Here is a 6,363-nt window from a genome sequence, read left to right as displayed (position 1 = left end):
TCTTTAACCTGCTTGTGACAAAGTGTTAGGTAAGTCTCTTGTGACTGAGTTTACTCATCTGGGTAAAAAATGGAGATGGAGGGATTTGCATGGTCTCTGTGTTTTTAAAGGAAGCTGAGCAGTGCTGGAAACCTTCCTGAGTACTCAGTCAAAAACATTTTCCAGCCAAAGGCAGGAACTGAAGGGCATTTAGCATTTCAGTGTGTTTTCCTTCCTTTGCACTGCGTAGCAGAGAAGAGTTTTCCTGAGTTGCAGCTGACAGTTTTGTTCATGTCCTTTGCCTACAGGGAACTTTCTGTCCAGGGAGGGTCCCAGTGTAAGGGACAGACTCAGAAGAGCTCACACAGGTGGGTAAATGCTGAAGAAAGACTGTGGGAAGCCAGCTTGAAGCACTGAACCCAGCAGAGTATAGATGAGAACAGTTGCCCACTGCTCCTGGCAGCTGGAGCAGCAATGGGAGCTTACCCCTTGTTAAGCGTCAAACTCAGGTCTTTAAACTCTGGTGCCGAAGCTGAAGTCCTCTCCCACCCATCTCCCTGTGGGATGTGCTCCTGCAGGTGAGGGGGCTGTACCTTGCTTCAGCATTCTCACAGCAGAGTAGTTTCAGGTGAGGTTTTTCCCTCAGGGAACTGGTAAAGGAGTAGCAGACATGGTTAAACACAGTGGGCTGGAGCCCTTGGTGGGGTGGAGCAGTGGAGCTCAGCTGTCTCACTGTGTCCACCACAAACAGTCACCTGGAGATGTGCTGATTCCCTTCACAGCTGTGGCTCTCTGCTGCAAGTGACACGGAAAGTATGTTTTCAGAAGACAAAACTATGGAAGAAGTAAAACAGCACTGCCAGTGTCAGCAGGTCTTGAATGATTTTAGTGCACTGTATTAAAATTTTAGTGCACTGTATTAAAAGGGGAAGAAAGGTTACTGAAGAAAGGGTGGCTCCCCTTTAGGATAGCCTGGAGATGCTGCTACTCTCTTTCCCTTTTGCCTCCCACATAATATTGCCTTCAAGGTTCAACCACTTCCAGGGTCCCTCCTTTTTTTCAGGCAGTTCATTGCTGTTGTCCTTTCCCCCACACTGCCCTTAATTCCTTGTGACTCTTAAATAATGGTAAGTAATAATTTGAGAACATTCTCATAGCTCTGGGAGTACAGGACAGCCCTGTTCATTCATGCACTGGCGTTATCTTATGCACTTCGCTGGGATCAGTGCTGGCCTGGTCAGTTATTATTAGAATAACTTCAGCTTCTCATAGGTCTCTGGAAATGCCACTGCCTTCCCTATGTCCCACAGGGCAACCTCCTCCTTATGTGGGACATGAAAGCAGATCCTTGCCTTGCCCTGCCTTTCTGCAACCCTTTCACTAGTAAAATTCAGGAAAATCTGCATGTTTGATGCAAGCAACTGCTTGTGCATGAGGAACTGCATGGGCTTTACATAGTCTGATGCCTTTAGGCATTGCTTGAATAGTGAATAATGTTCCTCATGTGAGACTGGCTAAAGGGCTATCCAGAACAGGCCTAGCCAGCCAGCCTGACCCAGAGCTGAGTCAGTGAGCCAAGGCAGAGCTTGCAGCACAGATCTGTGCTGGCTGACAACAAACTAGCAAAACATCAGGGTAGGAGGAAGGAGAATTTTCTCTGGAGGCAGTGTGAGGCTGGGGTAAGGCACCCAGCAAGCAAAGATACAAACACAATGCTGGTTGTTTTGCTCACAATACAAAAGGGGGTGAAAACCCAGAGATGATCATGACAGTTCTAGAGGACACTTTTAGTCCCCTTTTATGTCATCTGCCTTATCATAGATGTGTGTCTTAATGTCTGTTCCACCTCTAGATTAACAAGCTGGTGTGAGACTTTGCACTAGAACATCATTAGTACAATATTTTAAGATAAACACTAGTGCTGCAATAGTGCTGCAATTTTCTGAATATTACCTTTGACCCATGAGCAAACCCACCCATAGGACTGGTACAGATGATGCGGTGACTGCTAACTATGTAGGCTGCAGCTGATGATTTGGTAGGCAACACACTGTCTTCTTGTACAATCACAACCTATAATGCTGAGAATTACAATCCAGGGAGCCCCTGTTCTTGTTTAACAAATAATACCCTGAGTTGATGGCCATATCAAGTAATGGAAAAATACAATTCACATGATCTTAAAAAATAGGAAAACTCAGAAATTCATAAAGCTGTGAAAGTGGTAGCTGCCATATGGTTTAAAAAAAAAAAAAAGACAGGACACTATGCAATAGGGATGCTTCTTTGCCAAAAGGTGTGAGAGTGCAAGGCAAAGGAGTCACAGGAAACAACGCGTGCAAGTAGAGTTCTGGGTGTCTCAAGCTCCACTAAACCAGTAGCATTCTGCCCAACTAGATTGAGTTACGGATGTGAGAGTAACTCACATCCAGAAGGCTAGAAAGTGGAAATCTGAGGTGTTAATGTAACATCCAGAGCATGAGTTTGAAAATGGGAAAACAGCTAGAAAACTTAATAGCTGGCATGGGTGGTGTGGGGACATTTGGAGTAATTCCATCACCATGAGACTTTGAGCTGTTAACCCACAACCAAAGTTATAAAAATGCTGACAGCAGCAGGTCTTACGTGACCACTGACTCACAGGGGCAGGGAAGGAAGAAGAGCTGGAAGACAACAGCCTGAGAAACTCCTCCTTCTCCCCTGAGCGCAGTGAAAATTGCTTGGCTGATTTTCTAAATGGTTTAAATAAAGACAATCTCCAGTTAGGAGAAATGGAGAAATGAGCATAAATTAAAACCACATGAGGTTCTTTTAAATCACGTTACTTAGAGAGCATGTTCACCACCTCCCTCCCCATCTGTATCTGCTGCTGTGACCTGTCCCACCTGCTCCAAGGATTCATGGGCCAGCTCAGAAACAGCCAGGCCCAGCTGCACAACAGCAGCTCTTATTGCTAAAAAAAGCCCAGTGTTGTGAGGGAAGGTGTGATGAGGAGAAAGCCTGCAGAGAGCTAAGGGAGACACACCTTGGGTGCCCTACCAGCAATGGTAGCCTCACAAACATGCACTCATAACACAGATGGTGTGTTGGCTAGCTGTCAGAAGCCCACCCAGCCAACCTGTCACTCCCCCTCCTCAGAAACACATGGAGAACACAAGGTGAAAAAAATCACAGGTCAAGATAAAAAGAGATAAATGCCAGTTAACCTGACACACAACACAGCCTTAACCTGGGGAAAACTGACTTAAATTTATTGTCAATTAAAACAGCTTTGGATGGTGACAAACAAAGACAACAATTAAAACACTTTCCCCTTTGTCTTTTACCTGGGTACAAGTTCAGTCATAGAATCACAGAATGGTTTGGGCTGGAAGGGACCCCAAATCCCATCTAGTTCCAACTCCCTGCCATAGGGATGCCACCCGCTAGATCAGGTTGCACAGGGCCTCATCCAACCTGGCCTTGAACTCCTCCAGGGATGGGGCATCCACATCTTTGGGCAGCCTGTGCCAGGGCCTCACTACCCTCTCTCTGAGTGAAGAATTTCCTTCTAACCTCTAGTCTAAATCTCCCCTTTTTTAGTTTAAAACCATTCCCCCTTGTCCTAACATTATCTACGTGAGTAGAGTCTGTCTCCATCCTTTTTATAAGAACCCTTTAAGTATGAATGGCTGAAATGAAGTCTCCCCGGAGCCTTCTCTTCTCCAGGCTGAACAACCCCAGTTCTCAGTCTTTCTCCATAGGAGAGATGCTCTAACCCTCTGATCATCTCTGTAGCCCACTTCTGGACTCGCTCTCACTGATCAATGAACCTCTTTGGCACTCTTTGGACCACTATGGGCCTCTTTGGCCCTCTGTTACCCTCAAAGACTCTCCAGGACACAAGGACATTTAATGATTCTTGGACTTTCTAAGACACTCTATGAAAATCACTCTGTGATGCTCTAGGTTGCTCTGTGACACTTGATAACTCTTGAGGATGCTCAGTGACATGCCATGGTTCTCTGTGGCTCTCTGTGACAGTTTAAGAATCCCAGGGACACCTTAGAAGGCTCTGTGACACTGACACGGTGACTTATTTTACTGTGTGACACTATTCTTTTCTATCACACTGTGATGCGCTGTGAAAAATCTCTGACACTATGACACTATGAAACTTTGAATCCAAGAATCTTTGGCAGTATTCCTCTGTGAGACTCTGTGATATTCTATAACCTATGTGCCTGTGACGCTCGATAACTCTGTCACTCTGAGACACTTGAGGACACTGTGAGTCTCTACGACACATTGAGACTCTGACTGTGGTAGTCTGCGTCTATTACAATCGCTGACACTCTGCAATGGTTTGCCACTTTATCACACTGTGACTGACACGCTAAGACACACTAAGACATATATGATTGACTCTCTGACATAAGAACCTATGGCAACCCATATCGTTGTGACGCTCTATGTCTCTTTTTGGGCTCTCCAAGGCTTTCTATGACAATCTTCACAACTTTATGGCACTGTGACACTATGGGATGCTAATGAAACTCTGTGATACTGGCATTCTGTGGTTCCCTTTGACTCTTAATTAACCCCAAAGGTTAATTTCCTGCTTTCTTCCACCAGACTAGCAGTTGCTGCTACAGCTTTAATGCATTCAGGCTATCCTCTGGAAACTGGGCCCAGCAGTTTAAACAAATAAGCCCCTGGTTGCTGCTTATCCCCCAATCCTGGGTCAGTACTCCCAGTGCTGCTCCCCGATCCACAGTAGCGAAGAGATAAAAGGCTTCTTTAATGTGGGAAGAGCTAAGATTGGTGCTCTCATTAAGCTCTGCTTCAATTTTTCTATTAACTCCTTTTCCTTTTCTGTCCAATCATGTATATAAGGCTCCCCCCCAATAACTTAAGATACAGCCCTTTTGTTTTCTGAGCATATGCTTCTATCCATAATTGACAATACTGCATTAACCCCACAAAACTTTCTTAGTTCTTTCTTAGTTTTATGGTAGGGGTAGCTCAACAATTTCCTGAAACCTCTCTGGATTTATTCTTCGTTTTTCCTCAGACACTTAGAAGCTGTAAATACTTGTCTTCTTTTTCCACATATTGTGATTTATTTTTCAATACTCTCAAGCTCTGTTTTCCCAGAAAGTGTAATGTTTTGTTATTGGCTTCTTTCACAACTGTTTTCTCCTGTTCTGACAATAAAAGCTCACCTGCATATTGTAACATATACACCCCCTCCAGAGGCTGGAATTGCTCCAAAATCTGTTCAGTGACTCTGTAAACCCTGGAGGTAAAACTGTCCATTGTATTGTTGCCTCCACCCCGTTTCAGAGTCTTTCCAATCAAAGGCAGATATAACTTTTCTCTCAGGGTCTGAGCACACCCTGTTAATAACACTGTTATTCCAGTCTAAAAACTTACTATTTGAATGCCCAATCTTGTAATCAAATCCCTTCCCAACAAGTTAGTCCCTGCCTTGGGTACATACAATAATTGCTCTGTGATTGTTTAATCCCCTAGTCTCAGCATGGTATCCCCCCAAAATAGCACTGTTATTCCAGTCCCTATCACCTTTAGAGTTTCATTAGTTAATTTAAGCCCTGATACTTTAAGGGCCAGTGATGACCCAGTTACCCCAGGTTTAGGCAAGGGCCACAAGGGTGCCGTTATGTTGCTGGGCCACCAGGTGCAGGGTGGGTGTCAGGAAAAGGGTTTGGTGTTGGGCTGAAGGGGCTATGTGGGCTGATCCAGCTCTGATGGCTGCTACCTGTGCCTGTGTCACGGCTCCCCAGCTCCTCCATCTCTGTGACACTGTGCGATGGAGCCATCCTGGGACACAACCACGGCAGGTGTCAATGCCACAGGGCAGTCATGCTGCTGTACACATCTGGGAACATCAGTGTCCAGCAGAGAGCCCAGCTGGCTGTGAATGTGGCAATATGTTCACTATCATCCAGGTATCACAAGAAGATGGGGGTGCTTATGCCTGCTGGGAATAAATCTGACCCCAGCAGGTCGGACCCAGGAGGTGTTTTTGGTTTGTTTTCTGTTTCTTACTTCCCTAGCTTGTTAGCAATAGGCAATAAATTTCTTTAATCTCCCTCTAATGAGTCTGTTTTGCCCGTGATTATAATTGTTGAGTGATCTCCCCATCCTTATCTCAACCCTTGAGTCTTTGTCATTGTATTTTCATCCCATTTTCCTTTGAGGAATGAGAGAACAGTTGTGGTGGAGCTCAGCTGCCCACCTGAGTAAAACCACCACATCCAGAGCATTCAGTTCTACTTCTGGAGAGACTGGGAGCTGGTAGGGGTTGTACAGCCAGGAGGCAGTGTGGCCACCTTTGTGCCAGTCCATGTGATAAGGCAGCATAGAGGCACATATCATCCC

Source organism: Aythya ferina (assembly GCF_964211825.1).
Source record: "Aythya ferina genome assembly, chromosome: 16".
In the NCBI taxonomy this organism is placed as follows: domain Eukaryota; kingdom Metazoa; phylum Chordata; class Aves; order Anseriformes; family Anatidae; genus Aythya; species Aythya ferina.
This window is presented reverse-complemented; position numbering follows the sequence as displayed.